The 25,108-nt window shown below is 41.6% G+C and overlaps 1 long non-coding RNA gene across 1 annotated transcript in view; it reads left to right on the forward strand.

Annotated features, from left to right (window-relative positions):
- LOC111554856 overlaps positions 1 to 2,937 on the forward strand; it is a 65,197-nt gene extending 62,260 nt beyond the window's left edge. Inside the window, exon 3 of the long non-coding RNA XR_002735354.1 lies at positions 1,693 to 2,937. This is a non-coding gene — a long non-coding RNA (uncharacterized LOC111554856). The remainder of the gene's footprint in view (positions 1 to 1,692) is intronic.
- Positions 2,938 to 25,108: the final 22,171 nt, after the last annotated feature.

Consider the following 25,108-nt stretch of genomic DNA (forward strand, 5'->3'; position numbering starts at 1 on the left):
CAAAGCAGTTTAGAAGGGAAGAGCTGCAAGAAGCCTCAGGGAATTCTCTGACTTTCTTATTATACAGGTGGGGAAACTGAGGCTAACTGAGGTAAAATGGCTCCTGTGCAAGATCACACAACTGACCTGTAATAAGTAGATCTAGTGCTGAAATCCAAATCTTCTTTTAACTAATGTTTGTGGTATGTTCTATGAAAAAGGCTAACTCTCACACAAGAATAATTGTTTCTTCTCCTGCAGGTTTTATCAGTGAAGAAGATGCCATGAAGGAGTTAGAGCAATGGGTTCCTCTACAGTGGAAAAGGGCAGATAGAGAGAAAGGGAATCCCATACACAACTCCACTGCCATGGGTGTCACTGACTGCCACTTTCTGCTAGAATTCAGTTATTTCTAAGGCTGATTTTCTCCTGGTCCCTATCTCTATGTCTCTGTCTCTCACTCTCTCAAGAGTTCTACCTCACTCACTAATAAAAACAAAAACCCCCACTGTTCATTGGAAAGTTAACCAGGCTAGTGAAGGAGAAATTGACAAAGACCATGTTTCCACTCAAAAGCATATTGCTTCCCTCCTTTTTGCCCAAGTAGATGTGGCCCGCCAGGGCTCCCGTCCTTCAGGTGGGTGGCTCCTTGGAATCTTGAAAACAGCCCAAGAGGTTCTTTAGTGGATGGGCAGAGTGGATGTTGTTGACATTTCTGCAGAACGGAAAGATGGTAGCTGCTGCTGTCAAGATCTGACTCGCTGCTGAGGTCGAGTCCTCAGGGAGAGACAGGAATTTGTTCTGAACAAACTGTGGGGCCTGCATTCTCACTGTGCTGTCTGCAGTCCTGTAGGAAGTGGTGAGCAGAGGTACATTGTTATGTTACTGTCTTGAGCTTTCCACCCCAGTGCAGTCAGGTTCTTCACGCCTTCAACTGTAGATGTCTTTCATTTTTATGGCTGAGGTTCAAGGGCTTATGTTGTGGCGGGAAAAGATTGAAATCTTGTGAGCGAGATTGAGATCATGCCTCAGCAAAATGACAAACTAATATGTATCATGAACTTTGGGATTTGTTGTAAATAATCAAAATTCCAAATGCAAACTGCAGTATTTCCAGGGCAGTGAATACGTTCTATAGTTTTGTAATGAACACGTTAGGGTATATGAAGTAAATGTGTATTGTGTGTAAATACTTTATACCATAATAGCTGAGAGCAAATTCACTGGGGCTGGACATCCTGGGTTTGAATTCTGTTCAAACCACTTGCTAGCTGTTTTACCTTGGTTATTTTCTCAATTTTCCTAAACCTGTTTCTTTATCTGTTAAACACATATAATAACAATACTTATTTCAGTGTTTGTAAGGATTCAACGAGACGATGCTTTTGAAGTAAAGAATACTTCCTAAGCACTCAATATATTTAAATGTGATAATAATAATAATAATCTGTAAGAAATTAGGGTCAGTTTTTATATTCTGTAAGTGCTATGTTAAGAAACCAAACAAAGGTTTAGCTTCTGCTGTTACGAAACTTCTCACTGTGTAAGTTAATGCAGTTGACAGAACAAGGCCCAGTTCATCGGTTTCAGTGCTTGAGGCTTAAGCTTAAGTTTGAGGCTGAAGAATAAGAGATGAGAATGATGTGGTTTGGTGAGGGGCAGGCAGGTTTTGTTGAGATTCGATAAAACCAGTTTCCTCCTTTTGAATAGCAGCAGCCAAGAAGAGCCACCAAGACCGCCTATGCTGCAGCCAAGAAGAGCCACCAAGACCGCCTATGCTGCCAGACACATCACCCGAGAGGCTGTCCAGATGGCAGGAGAATCTAGCCCCAGGATTGGGATGGAGATTGCGGGGAGCGGGTGGTGGTGATGGATGCCATTATTTCCTCGTATGTCCACTTCATCCAAATAGGCTGCTGTCTTTTGATTCAGAGCTTCCTATTCAGCCTGCTAACTGTATTGACCCAAAAGGATGGGTCAGGGCTATTTGCAGATATGGTACCAAAAACTTGGGCAAGGACTCCTGGAATCTTCTATTGACATTCTGTGCCTCAGGGCAGAGGCTTTCAGGTATCTGAATGTAAGCATAGCGGACGTTTCTGTTAAGAAAAAGAAAGCAAGAATGTGTCAAAAATTCTGAATTTTTCAAATGCAGTTCATTTGGTCTTAACTGGTTTGCCACGAAGTCACTTTAAACCTCTTCTCAAACACCTTTCTCTAAATTACACTGAAAAGTGATTTGCTGTGTAAAGGATAGAGAAAGACCTTTCTAGGAAACAGATTCACTATACATTTATATCAGAGACGAATCTGAGCTGAGGTTGCTGCCGGGGGATCATTAGGGCAACTTGCGATAAGAACTGGAAAATTATTTACAAATAAGATATTGATCAGAAGAGTGAAGGGACACTTGAATATTTTTGACCCAGGAAAAATGAAAGAAAGCAAACAAACAAAAATCACCAGAAAAGCACTGTAATGCCTGGAGAATGTGTCTTACCGATGGGAGTCCAGACACACGGCTTTGAATTCTCAGTGGGGACTGATCTGCGACAGCTTCTGTTCTCTTCCTGCTTCTAGGCAGTAAAAAGAAGGACCAGGATCCGGCAAGAGAACGGGAGGCTGGGTTGACTCCTGCCCATCTAACCTAAGTGTCATCTCTGAAAGCATCCATAGGGAATTGACCCCTATGGCATTCGCTGACTTAGGGCACACAGGGCAGCTAGCGATCTCTGAAAAACAAAGGAAAATTAGGACATTTAAGAATATCTCTTTAGGGTACTGTCAAAGGTTAAAAGAAATAAAGACCAGGGAACAGAAACAGCTATGTTATGTGGAGGACACAGCACAAAATGAAAATGAGGACCGCCTTGTTCAAAGAGCAGAAAAAAAAGGTCATTAGTGGGACTAAAATGTAAAGCTTTTTCTCTTCTTTCACAGCCTCTCTCTCTCAACTATTCATGCCATTTTAAAATTTGCCATGTTGATTGAAGTAAAGAAAAATTAAAAATTAAAATGATTATCATGGATTTTAGTGTTTGTCTTTATACCGTGCAATGCCAATTTTAAATGCAAATATCATTTAACTCGAATGCAGAATCACCATAATCACACAATTTCATAACTAACACACCTTGGTATTTTTTTTTTTTTTTCCTTAACAGAACAGTGTGAAAAAGAAAATAAATGCAATCCTGATGCCTGGGAACTGAATTTGATGTTCAGAGCTTGGTCTCAACGTTATTGCAAACTGATCTGGCACAGCTAATCCTCGTTTTCTCCTGCTAGACATAAACAATATCGCAGGATATGGATGCAGACCAGGTCACTGTGCAACCAACAAAGTCCCAGACATCCCCTTCTCTCGTTCACTGAGTAACTACTACATGATTATCAGTTCCAGCCTTTTCCTCACTCTAGTCTGGCCTTCCTCTAGATGGGATTGATTGAGATACCCACTCAGAGAATTGCCCTATTTTCTGATGATACCTACTCTAGGGCAAACCTCTGCTTCCTTAGACTCTCCCCCAAATCACCCAATCAAAGCCCTCATCCTATAATAGGTTCTAACATCCCCTTATGAAGATGTCCCATGGTTCCCATGGTGTGAGTGCTCCCTCACTGCAATGAGTAGTCAACCCAATTTGTTAAACCACAGGTGTGCTCCTGGAGGGTGGCCAGTGACTGCTGTAATGGGCAGTGTTCTCCATTCAGTGTCTTGTCTAAAGGATCCAAGGAAAACCAGAGCCGTTGCTGTGGCTCCCAGACAGGGAGAAATGGGGACTGGGATTCTAAAGCAATATTCTGGGAGCTCAGCATTGCTACAGTTAGACCTGGAGCTTTCTAATGGAGCAAGTTAAGATTCTAAGGTAAAATTTGATTGATGAGGACAATGTGATTTAAGAGCAGAGTGCTGCCAGAGGTGAATGCTTCAGTTACAACTTAAGGGTGAAGTGAGGAAACCCAGGATGGGTGTGAACGCAAGAGGAGAAACGGTGAATCCGGAGAGGGAGACCATTTCTGTCTCATTGACTTCAGAACTGAATGAATCATATTTTCTTTTGGGGGAGATTGTGCCCTGACCTTGCTAGGGTATAAGTCTGGGTTGTCTGTGAGCTGGGGGCCAAGGTCTTTGGATGCCTCCATACCTCTGCAACTCACCATATTCCTCTGGCTCCAACTCACAATGTTCCTGCAAGAGGAAATTCATCATGAGAAACAAACCTGGCCACCTGACAGGAGTTCGTGTTGCATGGGACCTGCAGATTTGTAGCCTTCTAAGTCCTATGCTTCAAGCAGAGGAATTAAGCCCCATGATGCAAGTGCATCCAATCTCCATTGGAAAATTGCTTTGCAGAAAGTAGCATGGAGCCTGCTCTCCTTTTGGCCTGTTGCTTCCCTCAGCTTTCAGGCCCTGACTTAGGATGACTGCAGAGAGCACTCGGAAGGTAGAGGGAGAGAGGCTTCCAGTAAAACCTCATTCTGTTTTACAATTCAGAGCTGAAATTGAAGCTGAGAGAGAAGAGCAGGGGACAGACTGGGGAAATGGATTTGATTATTGCATTAATCCACAGAACACTTCAAATGAAAACTTTCGTAGGGTAATCAATAATTCAGTCTTATCAGTTTGTTATTCTGGGCAGATGATATTTATTTTAATGGGAACTCCTTGGGTGGAAGGCATGAAATTTTACTACTTTTTTTGAAGCACACAAATGCCTTTGGTTGTTTATCCATTGCTGTCTGGTGCTTCCCAAGTTCCTTTATCCCTTCTATGTCATGTAAATTTCAGATGCCTAAGTGGAGAGGGATGTATTCTCTTCTCTGTTCCCATTCAGTCTCTATCCTGCCTCTAAAACCCAGCTTTAAATCTCCGTTGTCTAAGACATTTTAGCTGATTTAGCTATACCTGAGCAGTCACTCCTTTTTGTTCCTAGAAATTGCTTTCATAATTTGTGCTGTATTTGTTCTGTGTTTTTCAATGTGTTTTCTTTCTCTGAATCTATTCTTTTTAAAAAAAATGGTGGTTTTTTTTGTGGCATTTATTGCTAGATTTTAAAGTATCTGAGGTTAAAGATGGTGTCTTTCATTGGTCATTGCAATGTTCTTCCAACTCCTGCAACCATGTCTCCTACCTCTCATTCTTGCAGACTGAGGTAGACTAACCACAGCCTGAGGGCCAAATATGGCCCGCCACCTGCTTTTATAAATAAAGTTGTATTGGAACACAGTCACGCTCATTAGTTTCTGTGTTGTTTCAGGCTGCTTTTTTTGCTACAATGGCTGAGTAACAGCTATGATCATCTGACCCACAAAGCCTGAAATTCACTCTCTAGCTCTTTATAGGAATAAAAGTTGTGAGCTCTAGTGCAGATTTACGCCCCTAGTCTTCTATACTTACCACAGCGTTAGAATGAAGAGAGAACATTAGGGTGTCAGAGGGGAAGGAGTGCCCATGTTGAGCGGGCACGGTTTTATGGGGGTTTTTTATTCAGCAATTTATGTATCTATTTATTTCAATAGTTTTGGGGGAACAGGTGGTGTTTGGTTACATGAATAAGTTATTTAGTGGTTATTTCTGAGATTTTGGTGTGCCTATCACCTGAGCAGTGTACATTGTACCCAATATGTCGTCTTTTATCCCTCACCGCCTCCCACCCTATCCCCTGAGGCCCCAAAGTCCACTGTATCATTCTTTTTTTTTTTTTTTTTTTTTTTTTTTTGAGACGGAGTCTGGCTCTGTTGCCCAGGCTGGGGTGCAGTGGCCAGATCTCAGCTCACTGCAAGCTCCGCCTCCCAGGTTCATGCCATTCTCCTGCCTCAGCCTCCCGAGTGGCTGGGACTACAGGCGCCTGCCACCTCGCCCGGCTGGTTTTTTATATTTTTTAGTAGAGACGGGATTTCACCGTGTTAGCCAGGATGGTCTCGATCTCCTGACCTCGTGATCCGCCCGTCTCGGCCTCCCAAAGTGCTGGGATTACAGCACTTGAGCCACCGCGCCCGGCTCACTGTATCATTCTTATGCCTTTGCATAGCTTAGTCCCCACTTATGAATGAGAACATACCTTCCATTCCTGAGTTACTTCACTTAGAATAATGGTCTCCAATTCCATCCAGGTTGCTACAAGTGCATTATTTTGTTCTGTTTTATGGGTGAGTAGTATTCCATGGTGTGTCTGTATATATATATATGTGTGTGTATATATATGTGTGTATGTATATATATGTATATGTATATACACACACACACACATATAATGTTCTCTTTACTCATTGATGGGCATTTGGGCTGGTTTCAAATTTTTGCAATTGTGAATTGTGCTGCTACAAACGTGTGTGCAAATATCTTTTTTGTATAATGACTTCTTTTTCTCTGGGTAGATACCCAGTAGTGGGATTGCTGAATTGAATGATAGTTCTACTTTTAGTTTTTAAAGAAATCTCCACACTGTTTTCCACAGTGGTTGTACTACTTTACATTTGCACCAGCAGTGTAAAAATGTTCCCTTTTCACCACATCCACACCAACATCTATTATTATTATTATTTGAACATTCTTGCAGGAGTAAAGTGGTAACACATTGTGGTTTTGATTTGCATTTCCCTAATAAACAGTGATGTTGAGCATTTTTTTCATATATTTGTTGGCCATTTGTGTATCTTCTTTTGAGAATTGTCTATTCACATCCTTAGCCCACTTTTTGATAGAATTGTTTGTTTTTGTCTTGCTGATTTATTTGAGTTCTTTGTAGCTTCTAGTTATTAATCTTTTGTTGGATGCATAGTTTGCAGAGATTTTCTCCACCTCTGTGGGTTGTCTGTTTACTCTGCTGATTTCTTCTGCTGTGCAGAAGCTTTTTAGTTAATTAAGTCCAATCTATTTATCTTAGTATTTGTTTCATTTGCTTTTGGGTTTTTGATCATGAAGTCTTTGCCTAAGCCAGTGTCTAGAAGGTTATTTCCAATGTTATCTTCTAGAATCGTTATGGTTTCAGGTCTCAGATTTAGGTCTTTGAACAATCTTGAGTTGAATTTTATATGAGTTGAGAGATGAGGATCCGGTTTTATTCTTCCATGTGTGGCTTGCCAATTATCCCAGCACCATTTGTTGAATAGGGTGTCCTTTCCCCACTTTATGTTTTTATTTGCTTTGTTATGGATCAGTTGTCTATAAGTATTTGGCTTTATTTCTGGGTTCTCTGTTCTGTTCCATTGGCCTATGTGCCTAATTTTATACCAGTACCATGCTGTTTCGGTGACTATGGCCTTATACTGTAGTTTGAAATCAGGTAATGTGATGCCTCCAGATTTGTTCTTTTTACTTAGTCTTGCTTTGGCTATTCGGGCTCTTTTTTGGTTCTATATGAATTTTAGGATTGTTTTTTCTACTTTTGTGAAGAATGATGGGATATTTTGATGTGAATTGCGTTGAATAATAGATTGCTCTTGGCAATATGTTCATTTTTACAATATTGATTCTATCCATACATGTTCGTGGGATGTGTTTCCATTTGCTTGTGTCATGTATGACTTCTTTCACCAGTGTTTTGTAGTTTTTTTTTTTTTGTAGAGGTCTTTCACCTCCTTGGTTAGGTATATTCCTGAGTCTGTGTGTGTGTGTGTGTGTTTTCACAGCTATTGTGAAAGGGGTTGCAATAGCTGTGCTACTGATTTGTGTACATTAATTTTGTATCCTGAAACTTTGCTGAATTCATTTACCAGTTTTAGATGCTTTGGGATGAGTTTTTAGAGTTTCCTCGGTATACGATCATATCATCAGTGAACAGCAACAGTTTGACTTCCTCTTTGCCAATTTGGATGCCCTTTATTTCTTTCTCTTGGAGCAGACATGGGTTTGCATCCTGCCTGGCTTTGTCACTCCCTGGAGAATTTTCTGAATCCTTTAGAATTTTAAATTTCCTCATTTTAAAAATGGGAACAATTAATATTAACTTAGCAGAGCTGTTAAGATCATTACCTGAAATACGCTGTTAAAAGTTCACAGCATAGTGTTGAATGGATTAAATAATCACAATAAAATAAATGCCATAATAATAATGGCAAGGACAGTCATCATTACCAAACTGTAGCCACTGTGTCAAAGAAACCCTAACACAGAATGTGTTTCATTATTACCCCGCAGCCCCAAAGAAAGGGGAAAATGTTAGTATTGGGGAATTCTCTATGAAAAAATATTCCCGGGGCCTCCTGACCCTCCCTCCTTCACTTCTCTTCAGAATCCTCATCTTCACCAATGTCAGCAGGCATTGTCTGCCATTCTTAGGCACTAAGATACCGTATTTATACGCAGTAAAGATCACTGGCAGCTGTCTGATCTCACATTATTCACTTTGGTTCTGTAGCCGTAGTGAATACCAGTTGGGGTTTCTTTGTTGCACTCATCTTTTCCTGCAGAATGGTAGTTGGAGAAGTGCCTGCTTTCACTTCCATTTCTGACCCAGGAAAGTCAAAGTAGACATGTGTGTTTTCCACATCGACTGGATTTTGTTTGTTTGCTTTGTATTTTTTTAAATCCTTTTCTGAATATTCACTGTCAAATGAAGGCAGATATTGGAATTAGGCTCAACAAGTCAGGTAAAAAGTGTTAGTTTTCTTGAGTTTAGCAATTGGTCTGCCATCTCGTTCTTGAATTCTATGGAGAATCCAACGGAACATAAAGCATGGGATCAAAGTGGCACAACATGGGTTTTTAGGTTGTTAAACTATTAAAGGGGACAGCATAGAATAGTGCAAGGGACGGATGTTGAGTCCTGTGCCCCCCTGGTTCTGCTGGTGGTGAGTGGCTTCTTGCAGAGCTCTGGGAAATATCCTGAGGGTACTTCTGAGGATATTAGTTGCAATGAGTCAGGGGTCAAATAATGATGCCCTCCACAGTTGCCAAAGCGGAGGGAGGGGGTGAATCTTTTCCTAAATTGAGGAACTCTTGTTTCCTTCTAACTGTAAGACTTCAGTGTTTTCCAACACAGGTACTATGCCCTAGCCCTTATTACACACCCACAGGGTCTAAAGCAACCTTATGCAAAATAGGTTTTCAGCAAAGTATTTAATAATCAGATTTATGACAGTGAGATCCCTGTATTTATCTATAACTATGTGAAATTAAAATTTAAAAAACCTAGAAAACATATTTATTTTCTACCTTAGTGTGATTATGAGAGGATAATAAATATTTGAGAAGAGTTTTGAGGGTTTCAGAGGAAAAAAAAATGCATCGTATACTTTAAGCTGTTATTCCTGCCACTCCAGAGTGTGTACTTCGCAGTAGCCTCAGATTCCTATGGTTTGGTTTCTTGTTTGTACACTTTGTTTCTTGTTTGTACACTTTTTTCAGTATCTTGCTGTATTTCTTCCTCTTTATCTGCCACATTCTATAACTTCACCTTCACATCCACGTCACAAGTCACTTTTGACTAGAGATTGAGGATGGCAGTGATATGTTTAATTTTATGATGCACCTCTCTGTTCTGAGAGGTGCAGGAAAACAAGTCTGCAGCCACTTTTACAGTCTAGACATTACACTGTGTTTTTTTTTCCCGGAAAGCACTTAAATCTGCCAAATTATAATTATTGTAAATATTATTTCATGCCTGTAAGATTAGACTGTAAACTTGTGGATGTCAGGGGCCATGCCTTTGTATTCCCTCGATTAGCAAGCACAGTGTAGAGTATTTCATCCACTTTCAATAAATATTGGTTGAATGATGTTAAGGACTGAATTGTGTCCCCCTTGTGTCCCCCTGTCAAACACATGTGGAAGCACTACTCCCCAGTGTGCCTATATTCAGAGAAATGGACTTTAGGGAGGTAACTAAGGTTAAATGAAGTCATAACAATGTGTAATCTGATAGGATTAGTGTCCCAATAAAAACAGACACAATATCTCTGTTTCTCTCCACATACACAGAGGAGGTCATATAAAGATACAATGAGAAAGTGGCCTTCTACAAACCAAGGAAAGAGGCCTCATCAGAAACCAACCCTTCTGCCAACTTGATCTTGGACTTTCCAGCCTCCAGAACTGTGAGAAAATAAATGCCTGTTGCTTAAGCCACCCAGTGTGTGGTATTTGTTATAGCAGCTTAAGGAGACTAATGCAGTTGGTTTACTAATTAACTGATAAGTAAGTATTTTAGGTTTATTTTATTGTGGATAAAGTTATTCTAAATGCAATGGTAGGTTAAGTTGGTATTTTCTAAAACAGCCATGAAGCCCCAAGGGTTATAAAATTTGACAGATTTGGCCAAATTTCATATACAGCAAAAGATAAATAATATTATTTCAAAACTTGGAACTTTTTTTGAAGTTTGGAAATTCTGGGAAAAAAAGATAATCTAATAGAAAGCTGAAGATAGAACATAAACAAGGAATTAACAAAAATTAAAATACAGATGACTTATAAGCTTGTGAAAAGATGTTAAATTTCATGAATAGACACAACTAATGTAAGATAATATATGTATTTTTAACAGACTTTTTAGTAACGGTTTTAATTTATAGGACAATTGAGAAGATACTGTAGTTCTCACACTTCCCATGCCCAGGCTGCTCTGTGATTAACATATTACATCAGACTAGTGGACTGATATTGATGCTCCATTACCTTAGTCTGCTCAGGCTGCTATAATAAAATACTATACCCTCAGTGTCTTATAAACAGCAACTATTTATTTTTCACAGCTCTAGAGGCTGGGGTCCAGGGGAATGGCTCTGACAATTCAATGTCTGCTGAGGGTTCACTTCCTTAGTCACAGATGGAGCCACCTTGCTGCATCCTCACATGATGAAAGGAGCAGGGAAGCTCACTGGAGTCACTTTTGTAAGGGCACTAATTCCATTTATGAGTGTACTAGTCTGTTTTCATGCTGTTGATAAAGACATGCCCAAGACTGGGTAATTTGTAAGGAAAAAGAAATTTAATGCACTCACAGTTCCACATGGCTGGGGAGGCCTCACAATCATGGTGGAAGGTGAAAGGTACCTCTTACATGGTGGCAGACAAGAGAGAACTTGTGCAGGGAAACTCCTCCTTGTAAAACCATCAGATCTCATGAAACTTATTCACTATCATGAGAATAGCATGAGAAAGACCCACCCTGCTGATTCAGTTACTTCCCGCAGGTTCCATCCCATGACATGTGGGAACTGTGGGAGCTACATACAATTCAAGATGAGGTTTGAGAGGGACACAACCGAACCATATAAATGAGGGCTCTGCCCCCATGACCTAACCACATCCCAGAGGCCCCACCTCCTAACACCATCCATTTGGGGGTGAGAATATCAACATATTAATTTGAGGGGGACACAGACATTCAGACTCCAGCAATAATTTATTAGTTTCAGCCTATTGTGTATTTAGAATATGTATTTCTATGATTCATGAACTTCAAAAAAATGGCAATCTCCAGTGACAGCAGAATAGGAACAGTTATATATCGTTGGTTATATGGTTATTCATTGATACAACTTCCTTGGAGAGCAATTTGACAGAATCTGTGAAAACATAAGCATGCGTGTCTTTAACACAGCAATTCCACTTGTAGGGGTTTTTCTTACAACCATACCATCCAAGTGCACAGACATTCTTATAGGAGTGTTCTCTTTGGCAACATTTATAACAACAGCAACAAAAACCATCAGCCACCTAAATGTCCTTCATACCACGTGCACACAGAGGAAGGCGTGTTTCTTAAAATCTGTGTAGATCTTACTTGTATGGAGACCTATATATGATACATAAATGTGTTTTTAGATTTCTGTATAGTAACATAATGTGACATTCACAACCTGTTGAGGAAAGCAAGTGAAGCAAGTTGCTAAACAAGTGTGTTTCTTCTTTCTTTCTCTTTCTCCTCCCCCCTCCCTCCCTCCCTCCCTTCCTTCCTTCCTTCCTTCCTTCCTTTCTTTTTTTGAAAGAGTCTCGCTCTGTGGCCCAGGCTGGAGTGGAGTGTTGCCATCTTGGTTCACTGCAACCTCTGCCTCCTGGGTTCAAGTGATTCTCATGCCTTAGCCTCTCAAGTAGTTGGGATTAAAGGTGTGCGCCACCATGCCCAGCTAATTTTTGTATTTTTTTTTTTTCAGTAGAACCAGGGTTTTGTCATGTTGGCCAGGCTGATCTTGAACTCTTGGCCTCAAGTGATCCACCTGCCTCGACCTCCTAAAATGCTGGGATTACAGGCATGAGCCACCGCACCTTGCCTGACAAAGGTACTTCATGTGGGTTGGACAAAGTTACCTATGTGGGTGTAGATGTAGGTGTTGCTGTAAGGTGACCTATTTCTTCCTTACTATGCAACAGCACCTAAACCATGGGGCTCATGAGGATAATGAGGTTGGGGCAAGCAGTCTAACCTTGCATCACGGACACATTAAAAACAAAGACAGGAACATAGTACAAAGGGCAGCACAGTTTTACGTGTAGTACGTGGGTAAGAGTCACATAAATACTGCAATACATAAGCACTCTTTCTTGGAAAAGCCCTGAAGTTTGGCTGTGGAAGGATTGTAGCTCCTGCCTTACTGTGAGACCGTGAAGGGGGTTATGTGAGATGGAGGGAAGGATGGACGCCTGGTGTGGACAGGTGTGGTCCAGACATGGTGCGCTGAGGTAGCCAGCTGTCCTTTGAGGTGGTTGTGGGTGCATTTTGCGGATTCCTAGGCTGTTCTGTGCAGCTGCGTTTGGCTAGTGCTTTTCAGATGAAGTCACACATAAGAAAACAGCACATTCATGTTACATTTAGATTGTTCCCTTAATATCTCAATCCCATTAGAACAAATTTGCATTTTCTAAACCAAGTATAGTAGAATGGACTGTGTTTCAATACGGTTCTGTATACCTGGGGCAGGGGCAAGTCTGACTCCAAAATCTGTGAATGTTGACTCCATCCATCCATCCACTTCTCTGCATCTCCTGATACTTGGGGTGTGCTGTGACCATAATCCGAAGCTGGCGGGTTTATAGGTCTCCCTCTAGCAGCCAGGTCGTTTCAGCGAGGATTCACCACAATACAGGGCCAGGTGCCCAAGGAATGCAGTCACTGTGGTTGGGCAAGGTAGGATGGATAGGGCACGGGCAGGGCAGGAGTGCCTCTGCTGGGGGTGCTTTGCACAGGGAGTGTCTAAACCCCTGGGTCAGTTCCCACCTGGCTGTAGGGGAAGCTGTCAGGATCCTTTCTTGGACCTGTTCTGATAGATCTACTTGGGGCACTGCCCTGATATGCATTATAGGGGCTTTTGAGTGTTCACCGAAGCCTTATTACTTAGTGACAAATGCACGCCCCAGGGCTGCAGAAAGCAAGTGATTGGTTATAACAGTGGTTGCAGATTTTCATAGCCAAGGCAAGGTAAATGCTTCAACCCAAAGGTCATCACATCATCCAAGAAGAAACACACACTGTGAATGTTGCAGAAGATTCTCCAGCCCCCAAATCAAAGGAGCCCTTTTAACAGTTTGTTTAAAACCCCAAGCCAGTCATCCGCCCCTCAGTACCAGCGTTAGAGTCTCCCATCAGGGGCCGCCTGCCCCTTCCCCTCAGGGTTTCATCCTTTTCTTCCTGGACTAGGGCAACTTATTAAGTGGGCTGCTTACATCCACTTTGTCTCCCTAAAGTTCATTCTCAGCAGGAGCAGCCAATGTGAGCTCCTAAAAACAGGAGTCTAACCGTGTGAATTCTCTCTAGCAGTTTCCTGTTGTTCTGGAATTACACCCCAAGTAACTCCTGAATGGGATCTCCCAGGCACCAAACGATCTGGACACTGCTTCCTTCCATTGTTATCTCTTGTTACCTTGTTCCCTTCCCCACTGAGCTTCCAGGCACACGGATGGCTCTTCTGATGCTTGAGTACCACACACTTTCCCCACCTTTGCCTGAGTCCTCCCCTGGGCGCCCTTCCTGAGTCCCTTGCTGGCTGAGTTGCCATCCATAACAACTTAAATCACACCTCTTCTGAGAGGCCCTCTGGGACCGCCACCCTCTATCAAGAATGGCATTCTTCCTTCTCGTCTGTCTCCACCCTCCTTGCCAGATGGGGTCAGTGCTGCCGCCTTCTCTGGGGACTGGCTCGGTTCCAGGAGCAGAGGCAGATCCAAGAGCATCCAACAGGCTGGCAGATGAAACGAGAGACAGAAGAGACAGAGGGTGGTGGGCACAGGGCCTTCTCATTCACAGCAGATGCTGATGTTTTCTGAGAGCAGCCAAAACATTACACAGATACCTTTTTCTCTTTGAATGCAAAATCATGCTGAATTTGGGAGATGCTGACCCACAGCAGAACCTAAATATAGCTTCTTGACACAATTGATTTGCGATGGTAACTTGCTGTGATAAATAATTGAAAACAACATACCTCAACCTGCTTTGATGGAAGTCATCATCTTAGGGAAGCCTGAATATTTCTACAACTGTTAATACTGATTTTTTCTTAGACTGGGGAAATTTTATTTGAATATTGTGTTTATTTTAGTGCAGTAAACATGAATTGATAAATTATTGTTTTCAGATGTGCTGCTTTTTCTACTAATAGTAAACATAATGAATATTTATTGAGGACTTCACACTCAGTGCTTAGTGCTGCATGAATTATCTCTTTAACCCTCACAATTACTCAATGAGGTAAAAAGTACTCTTTTTTCCTCATATTTCAGTGGGGAAACTGAGACCAAGAAAGAGAAAGTAACTTAGCTTGTTTTGAGGCTTGTTAATAGCATGGGAGATTTCAGTCCTAGAAAATTGGACTCTGACTCCTCAGTGCTTAATTCCTATTGGGATTGAAATAAGCATAGGTAGCACTCCTCCCTTCAATTAAGCTTGAAAAGTGTAGGAGTGCTACCTATGCTTATTTCAATCCCAATTCAAGGTAACTGACTTTTTATCTGGATTTCTGGATTTTTTTTTCCATGAAATACAAACTGCTTTGAAATGTGCTAATCGTATACAAAACGTTCTTATTGGCTCATAAGTCAGCTTTTCTCTTGGTCTAACTCATGCATCATTTTATTAATAATTATTATAAAAGTAATGGGAATCGTGATAAAAATGACTCACCTCTAGGAAATTTAGCAATTTCTTACCTTACCTTCCAGAAATACATGATTTCTTTATACACTTATACATTGATGAACATATAAACACACATTGAGAATAAAACACAGACTTCTATGACAGATCATGTTCTACAACTTGTCTTTCTCATTAAAAACATACACATAACTTTTGACTCATCAATTAAACATATGCAGATATATATGCAAAAAATCCATTGTCCAATTCATTGACTCAAAGAGCAAAAGACTTGAAACCACCCAAATGTTCAACTGCAGATCAGTCTGATTAATTGTGATACACATAAAATGGATTCTCAAGCAGCAAAGTGTATGCACTAAAATAGAAAGATCCCTTTTGTTGTTTCTTATCCTTTATTTAAATTTGCTAAGTCAGGTAATGGAAAATATATATGTCTCCTGCCATTATCTCTTGCCAAAAAAGACTTGCCTAACACCTATAACTTTGAGGGTTACTGCTAGAAATTTTGTCTCTCAAGCAACAATTCAGAATATTTCCTTTGCAAACCACAAAACAAACGCCTCTCCAGGTGCCCATAATGTGCAAAGGACTTATTTTCTATGCTCTTCTATGGAGAGGAAAGAAAGGAGGCAATGATAGGAAGATATTTTCTTGTTCCGTCCCCATTTTCTTTTCCAGGGCCTTTCCTGCTATCCCAGAACATAAACTAAAAATACAATGAAACAGAATACAACAATAAAGACGCCCAAACAAAATCAGCTCTAAAAAGCTTCCTGAATTATTCAGCAAGTGAGTATCTACTCAAAGTTTTAAGGGGGCTGTCTGATTTCATTTCTATAAACTTGGTATATAAGGGAGATTTTAAGAGTGTGATACTATTCTTGCAGTCTCCTTAGCAGAACGGGCTGACTTTTAACCTTGATGGCTCCTTTATCACCTCCCCATCCTAGGACTGTGGCTGCTTCCTCTGCCTGTTCTCTGACGTATCTTACACCTTTGTCCTGAAGTGCCACCTCTGGCCACAGCACAGCAATTGTCGATTCAGATATTACAGATGAAAGGGAGAAGCGTTTGATAACACTTGTGGTTTATTATTTAAATTGATCTCCCTTAAACTGTTATTCTCTTTCATGTATTAATAACACTGGAGTCAGGACTGTATTTACAATACTTCAAAGCTGTTTCAAGGTAGGCCACCAGGCATTGGCCAATCAGCAGGATCCTGGAAGCTCCCAGCTGCAGTGGGTGTTAACCCTTTAGTTGCTGGATGGTGGAAAGTTCTGGAAGGTCCAGAGGATGATAGTTGGGATCATCCTATCAGGTGACCAGGGTACCTGTGATTGGGACCATGGGGTTGGGAAGTGTTTTAATACTGTAACCGCCATCACAGCTGTACTGATAGGTAGTCTTGATGATGCAATGGGTAAAAAGAACACGTCCAGAAGCGAACAATGCCAATAATTGGAGAATTCAAAATATTAATTTCAGTAAACCTTTGTTGCATGGCAGACCCTGTGCTGAACATAGAATTATCGCAATGACTAAGACCCACACCATCCCAGCTGTCTTGAAACTTGTGAGCTAGATAGGAAGACAACGTTATCCTGAAAAGGAGGATTTTATTTCACTAGGAATACCTAACCTGAAAACATGAAAGTTCAAAGATTTTTTATTTATTATTTAGAGATGGGGGTCTGGGCTCAAGCAATCCCCTCCAGCCTCCTGAGTTGCTGGGACTGCAGGTGTGCACCGCCACACCTGGATGAGTTTTAAAACAATTATTTTGTTGAGATGGGGGTCTCATTACGTGGCCCAGGCTGGTCTCGGAACTCCTGGCCTCATGATATCCCCCCCATCTTGGCTTCCGTGGGATTACAGGTATGAGCCACCACACTTGGCCCTGAAGAGGAAGTTTTTAATTGCAAGGTGTGATATGAAAAGGCCAGCTGTTACTGTGGCAATTAAAGAAATAAACCCCCTTCAGAGAAATGGCTATTAATCACAAGGGAACATTTTTTTTATGCTGTGAATATGATTAGGACCTGGCATAGACCTTAGGGGAAGTCTCTAAAAATGAGGCAGTGACCCCCATATCTAGGGCAGATGGGCATGTTCAGCTCCAGGCAGTGGGGAGTCCCTGTCACCAGCCTGTCTGCAAGACGCCCACAGGTTCCTGTGATTCTGTTCACTCTGTCCTGTAGGAGGAACATAGCTCGTCGTTTTTGTGTAATGCAAGCATGGTCTTGGAGGAATTTTTATCAAAACAGTGGGCAAAACTGAATACTTCTTTTCTAAAAACAGATTCAGTGACTGCAGATGAGTTCAATCGTAGGATTCTCTCAACTGGACTCTGTAGGGCCTTGCTCTGAATTCTGGGCTCTTAAGCAACAATGATGACTCTTGGCAGCTTTTCCAGGCTCGGGTGTGGAGCTTCCTTGATCTTGTGTGGAATGGGTATTGACTATAGATAGCGTCTATCTATTGAAGAAACAGGCCATGTTGCAGAGAAAGTATCAGGCCATCTTCCTCCTTGTATCTGTTCCCCGTGTGCCATTTTGTGAAAACTGCTTGTATTGTGGAAACAAACCCATTTTGGCTCCTTTTGGCTCTGTGCAGACAGTCCGTGGAAAAGCCAAGTTGAATCCCACTCTACCTTATGAATCATTCTCCCATCTGCCAGCTGAATCCTGGCTGCGGCCACTTTGTTTTAGGAGAAGGAGGTGCAGAGTGAAAAGGAAACATGTTGATTCTCCCAGCTCAGGCCATTTGTAGTATAATTAGAAACATAATGTTTTGACTTGAAAGCTGATCACATCTGATATGGGTGTCAGCAAAACAGAATAAATATTTTTTATCTTTTTGGTGTAATTTAATAGAATAAGAGCTTTGGTGGGGATGACACCACTCCAAGTGCTGTTAGTATGGAATTGCTTCCCTGCTCCCTGGCTCCTTTAAAAAACGTAGATGTGAAATCAGCGTAGGCATGTCTACAGTCGAATAGTAAAGAGGAATTAAAAAACATGCTTCATATCTGGGACACTTAAGTAAATATAAGACACTGTTGGATATTCCGGTGTCTCATAGATAAGAAGAGGATACAGAATGTAGCTTGAGTATGATCCTCGGAATGATATACATTTGGGGACTTTATTATTTCAGAAACCTGTACTCTTCTTCCCACAAAAACACTGATTTTAATCAAAACATGGCATGTGTGATCGTTTAAAACTTTATGGTGGCTTCTTTTAGCCTCGAAGTACTTGGATTTTATGAGAACAACAGTAAATATGAGAATTCAGGGCTCTGATGGACGGGCAGAAGATAAAGACCTTAAACTCACTGCAGTCTGTGTGATAGAGCTGATGTTGCCATGTGACCTTGACCTTGCTATGCCCATCCTCGCAGTCCTCGCGTAACAGGGATCTGCACGTAGCCTGTTTGCAAAAAATATTTGTTGAGTGAATGAATGTGTGAGCAAACAAGGTGAAAATGAATAAGCCTCAGCACCTGGAAGATCTGGGCTTTGTAGGTTTGTTTGGTGGTGTTTTCTTATGATCTCAAGATTCAAAGATCCAAGTGTTTCAGATGAGAAACGCTAAGGGAGGGGTTAGTTTTCTGTTCTGCACAATAGAGGATCATCATTGTGGCAGCGTCCAGCAACACGGTGTCCGAGCACGCAGTTCCCCAGGGTGGTCTTCGGCAGGGCTCAGCTGGGCTCCTGCTTCAGGCCTCCAGTTGGATCGAGACGGCAACCAGGCACGGCTCTCCTCTGGAGGTGTGCGGGCCTCCTCCCAGCTTATGTGGTTGCAGCAGGATTCAGTTACCTGTGGCTGTGAGACTGAGGTCCCTGTCTCCCTGCTGGCTGTCAACCTGGGGCTGCCCTGTGCTCCCATCTGCCGCCCACATTCCTTCCCACGGAGCTCCTCCATTAACTAACAGTGACGCTTGGAGTCCTTTTCACCATAAAAGGTTCATGCGATCATATCGGGTCCATCTATCTGATCATCTTCAGTCAGTTGACTTGGGACTTTAATTTCGTCTGCCAAACGCTTTCAGTGGTAGTAGAGTAGCCTTTGATTAAATAACCAGGGGAAAGGGAGGTTCCCTTTTAGAATTCTGCGTGTCAGTAGGGACCGTTAGTAAGCCATGCAGGATGGGAATGCAGTAGTTGTAGGGACTGCAGTGACCTGTCAGAAGTCTGCTGAAGAGCCTTCACATTGAAAAGCATGTTGACCACCATGCCAGCTGCAGAGCTCGGGTCTATGGGCTGGTTCTGCTGCAGGCTTTAGGCTTGGCACTCCTGGTCTCGGTCAGTCCTTCCATTGCTAGTGGAGTTAATCTGTTGCTTTGAGATGATTTGTCAATGCCACACTGCTGAGGGGGGTCTCATCTTGCCAGAATCCAGGCCTTCGGGCTTGTGGGTCTGGGGTATTTTCGCAGTGCTTGAGTTGATTAAAAATTGTTTCATTGTGTGACCTTCTTCATTGCTTTGTGTTCTCATCCCATATTTATATGAATACTGGACATGGTGACTGCAATGCCCCAGGCTAGCTCCTCCTTTGAGTACAAATGAGATTCCACCTAGGTTAAGATTAAAATCCTGCTGCTCTGACCTTCCACGGCTCCCCTGGTAGGAAATTCAGCAGAGTTTCACGTTCCTCTCCCCAGATCTTCTGAGAATCCTCAGGGGTGTTCTCTTGTGTCCATGCCTGACTCAGTCCTGGACATTTTCATCACTTGCTAGAGGAGAAGGAGCTCAGGTGTGAACTCCAAGGACAGAGTCACCCCCAGGGGCCTGTCTGCTTCCTGTCCCTGCATGGATACTCATGGTGCCATGGAAGGGGTGGCTCAGCAGCTGCTTTGAGGACAGGGAGTGGGAAACAGCACTGAGAAGCCACAGTCTTTCTCCCAAGTCTGTTCATAGATGAGATACCAAGAAGGGCAGCATGTGGCCCTTTCATTTTCTTGCTCTACTCTTCCTTGGAGATTTTACCTACTGCCTTGATTTCAACTACAAACAAAGACTACACATCTTTGCTATCTGAGTATCCAGGAAAAAAAATCTTTTTTAGAACTGAAGCTTTATATCTTCAGGTTTTTACTGGAAATTGCCATGGACTTATTTTCACTGCTGAACTCAGCATGTCAAGACTGACTTCATCATCTCTCTCCAGACTGGCTCAGTTTGGTGTTCCCATTTTTTCAACAAGCTTCACATTTCCCCCAGTAATTCTAGTATACAACCTGGGATATAATTCTGACTCTATTTTTTTTCTTTTTTTGTTAAACCAACCAGTTGCTGTGTTAGTTTGCTCGGGCTACTGGAGCAAAATACCACAGACGAGGTGATTTATGAATGAAAATATCTCAACTCACAGTTCTGAAAACCAGAAGTCCTAGATCCGGAGTTGGCAGAGTTGGCTCCTTTGGAGGCTGCGGGGGAGAATCTGTCCTGAAAATCTTTGGTATACTTTGGCTTGTGGAAGCATCACTCCAACCTCTGCCTTCACCATGACTGTTGCTGGAAGGTTCCCGATGTATACTTACAGTAAATTATTCCTCTGGACTGAGGTCCAGCTGGGCTGCTCTGTGGCTGGTGTTGGCGGTTATGACTGTTAGAACTAACTGCTTTGGCGCAGATCCCAAAGGCTCCAGGGATAGGATTGTTTAGAAGACACAGTGATGACATCTCTGTTTGGGTAAAATGATCCCAGAGCCACGCATCCACTATCCCAGCATTCCTAAAACCAAAAGCACTTGGATAGTATCATAATAGTGACGTCCACGCCCCCAGGCCTCAGCTGCCCCCAAACACTGGTGCTTACAGAGGTCGAAGTGACTGTTGGTCCTGATTATGTCTGGCACAATCCCACGGGACTTTATTCTGGTCAGAGTTCAGCAAGCCACGCCAGAAAAATCCCAGAATGCTTGGCCTTAACTGTGAAGTTGATGGGACGCAGATCTGTTTTCCTTTCCCCGCTGTTCTTAGCAATTGTCCAATCTCAGCAGGTTGTCTGATTCCAGTCAAGGGTCACAAGACAGAAAACATACTTGTGATCTCATAGGCATAGTTCAGTGGCACAAAGATATTTCCAATTAAAAAAAAAAAAACGCATTAAGTAACAGTCTAGTGACCTGGAAGTCAAATTTCCCCAAATTTTAACTTTCTAAAACATGGTCCCAAACCTAAATTCAAGAAATAAAGCTCCTACAGTGAACTCATTATACTTTGTCCATTAGTGTCTCACACAGGGATGTCAACTCTAATTTACAACAAATTCTTAACAAACTAGATCTTCTACCTGTAAGAGATTACCAGTGGATCCTAGAAAGGAATAGCACATTCTGTCTCCTCTAGAAAGAGGAAACACAAACTGTGCAGACACAAACTGTGGGAAATACAAAAAAATTTTGTCGTGATGATATATTATGTAACGTATATGTACGTAATTAAGAAAGTTGTTTTTTAAGATGCTTGCTTTTTTTTTTTTTGAGACAGGGCCTCACTCTGTTGCCGTGGCTGGAGTGCAGAGATCCGATCTCAGCTCACCACAGCCTTGACCTCCTGGGCTTAAGTGCTCCTCACACCTCAGCCTCCTGAGTAGCTGGACCCACAGGGTCCTGCCACCACGCCTGGCTAATTTTGGTAGTTTTGTTTTTGTAGAAACGGGGTTTTGCCATGTTTCCTGGACTGGAAGATGCTTTCTTTTCAAGAGTAGAGCAAGAATATTAAGTTCATTGTGTTTATCCTTCTATAAGAATGTACATATATTTTCTTATGTTTATTACTTGCCCTTCTATATAATTTTTTAAAATATAGTAACTTTTATTCATGGGAATTAAAAGTACTACTTTTACTTGCCTAGAAATAGAAATACCATGTCCATGGGTATGAATGAAATGCAATAATAAGGTAATTAAAGTAGTATCCAATAAAATTTTCAATGTATTGGTACATTCCATGAATTATTTAATTAAGCTTGTTAACTGTTTACTAAGTAGGTATTGCCTCTTTTAATATTAAACACCCTTATCATTATAGGGTGTAAGACATGCTGAATATGATTTCAAATATACTTCTAATTTTTCAGAGGTTATCTCCCTTAGCATAGATGACTTTGTAGTTTTCCTCAAGCACACAACTTCTATACAATTTTTAGGGTTGTAAGTTTGAATCGATGACCTTCTCTTATATGGAAAATTTCATTATATGTAACATTTTATTTTCCAAGAAACCAAATGAAGTGTCACCAAGTGTATTCTGATTATTTATTTTTCCTTTAAACTACTCCGTATATACGCGCCTGTTCTAAGACTTTGCACTATCCATGATTTTTCTCCATTCCATTTTTTTTTCTTGGTTAGGAACAAAACCATCAATAACTGTAGATGAAAACTGTTTGCAGTAGCATGGTGAGATAATCTGGTTGGAAGGGTTCGATTGATTTGTGTCTAAAGATAAATGCAAACGGCATCAATTGCATCTCTGCTTTCTCCAGAGCTAGTTTCCAGTGCTCATTAGAGCATCTGGCTTTCCTTCTGGCCCCTGTTGTTTCACAGGACTTTATAAGCTGTCTGCTCCTAATAAATGAAATTATACTTCTGCAGTAAGGTTCCCATAAGCAATCAAGGTAACACCATCCCAAAGTCTCTAAGCCTGGGCATCATGAGAGCCATTGTCCTGGCCCCAACATGGAACAATGGATGATGATTAGATTTTTACTGGTCTAAAGGTCCAGAGAATCTCTCTAAAAGGCAAATGCAAAACATTAGAACTCTGGAAATAGCTGCTTGTAGTTGAAAACTGTTATTGCTGATAGTGCGACTTTACTAAAACGTAACTTTATGATGATGCCTTGACTTCCAGCATCTTAGGCTGAGGATAAAAGGAGGATTTGCTTGGATTCCAGAAGTCAAGTTCTTCCCACGCTCTGGTTACTTTCTGTTACAAGATTTGCCTGTCCTCATGGAAACACATTCACCCTACAAAGCTTAAAATTCCCACTTAATCTTTGTTTTATTATGTTCATGAATAACATGATGTGATGCTGTGAAAATCCAGAGAACTCAGCAAGCAACCCTCTAACAACAGACTTGGCTGTCTATCTGTGTGTGAGCCGGTGCATGTATATGCACTGGCGTGTGCAAGCATGTGTGTGTGCGTGTGTGTGTGTTTAAAGGCACCAAACAGTAACCAAATGTCATGCAAAAGGAGTTGAAATTCTGGATGCATCTGGACTACTCTTCAGGACTCATTTTAAGCTTCAAGATGGAAAGAAACTCTCCAATGCTTAGTGAAATAAACTTCAGCGGTCTTGATTCAGAGATCATTTTATTGTTGGAAGGTACATCTACACTGAATTACTATTAGGCCAACCCTGGCATAAAGCGTGAATTTAGCCATGAGTGTGTAGCCTCCCAGCACACTTCTCTGTCCCAGCTCCCTCCCTGCCCACAGGGCTGCTCTCCTTCCTCCTTGCCTCTCAGGCACCAGTGTTCTCTTTACTTTTTCTTCCTGTTGAACGCTCTCAACACCTCCCCAAAGAAGCAAGGAGAGAGGGTCTGAGTTTTTTCTCATTAAAAGTTTTATTTCAGTAGTTTTTGGGATGCAGGTGGGTTTTGATTAAATGGATACGTTCTTTTGTGGTGGTTTCTTAGATGTTGGTGCACCCGTCACCTGAGCAGTGTACACTTTTATCCCTCACCTCTATCCCTCTCTTTCCCCACTGAGTCCACAGGGTCCTTTATGTTATTCTTGTGCCTTTGTGTCCTGATATGGTTTGACTGTGTCCCCACCCAAATCTCATCTTGAATTGTAGCTCCTATAATTCTCACATGTCATGGGAGGGACCCGGTGGGAGGTAATTGAATCATGGGGACAGGTCTTTCCTGTGCTGTTCTTCTGATAATGAGTAAGTCTCATGAGGTCTGGTTTTAAAAAGGGCAGTTCCTCTGCACAAGCTCTCTCTTGCCTGCCACCGTGTAAGATGTGACTTTGCTCCTCCTTTACCTTCCACCATGATTGTAAGACCTCCCCAGCCATGTGGAAGTGTGAGTCAATAAAGCCTCTTTCCTGTATAAACTACCCAGTCTCAGGTATGTCTTTACCAGCAGCATGAGAACAGATTAATACATGTCCTTGTAGCTTAGCTCCTACTTATAAGTGAGAAGATAGGATATTTGGTTTTTCATTCTTGAGTTACTTTACTTAGAATAATCGCCTCCAGCTCCATCCAAGTTGCTACAAGAGACATTATTTCATTCCTTTTTATGAATGAGTAGTATTCCATGGTGTATATGTACCACATTTTCTTTACCCACGCGTTGGTCAATGGGACCTGGTTATGAAGAAATGTCAGAATTACTAATGAGCATTTAAAGCATCACCCCCCTCATTTCTATAGTTCTAATTTCTTGGGGCCTAAAACTTAAACTTGAGAAATAAAGGATTCTTTGTTGAAATTTGGATAATGACCAAGGGTTATCTGATTGATTTCTTTTAATAATCCAGGTATATTTTTGTTGAGACCACTAGTCATGTTTACTAATGTAATGTGGATCCCTGGAACTATGGTGAGGTTGACTTTGGAAGTAAAGAACAATCTTGGCTTTAGTTATTGGGGTGCTTCAACATATTTTCTTTCCAAGATTTGGAGACTTTTACTGCCTCTATAACCTAAATTGCAAATTTAGCCAATATTATGGACTGAATGTATGTGTTTCCCCAAAATTCTTATGTGGAAGTCCTAACCTGCAATGTGATGTATTTAGAGATAGGGCCTTTGGGAGGTGATTAAGTTTAGATGAGGTCATAAGGATGGGCCTCCCAAGATTGGATAAATGTCCTTAGAAAATAAAGAACAAGAGAGGAAAAGAAGCAGCAGGAAGAGGAGAAGGAAGAGGAGAAGAAGGCAGGTAGGGGACACCAGAGCTCTTGCTCTGTCTCTCAACTGTGTGAGGATACAGCAAGAAGGTGGCCATCTGCAAACCAGGAAGAGAGCCCTCATCAGGAACTGAGCCAGCTAACAGCTTGACCGTGGACTTCCAGCTTCCAGAACTGTGAGAAATAGATGTCTGTTGTTTAA

This window comes from Piliocolobus tephrosceles, chromosome 9 (assembly GCF_002776525.5).
Source record: "Piliocolobus tephrosceles isolate RC106 chromosome 9, ASM277652v3, whole genome shotgun sequence".
Classification (NCBI taxonomy): Eukaryota; Metazoa; Chordata; class Mammalia; order Primates; family Cercopithecidae; genus Piliocolobus; species Piliocolobus tephrosceles.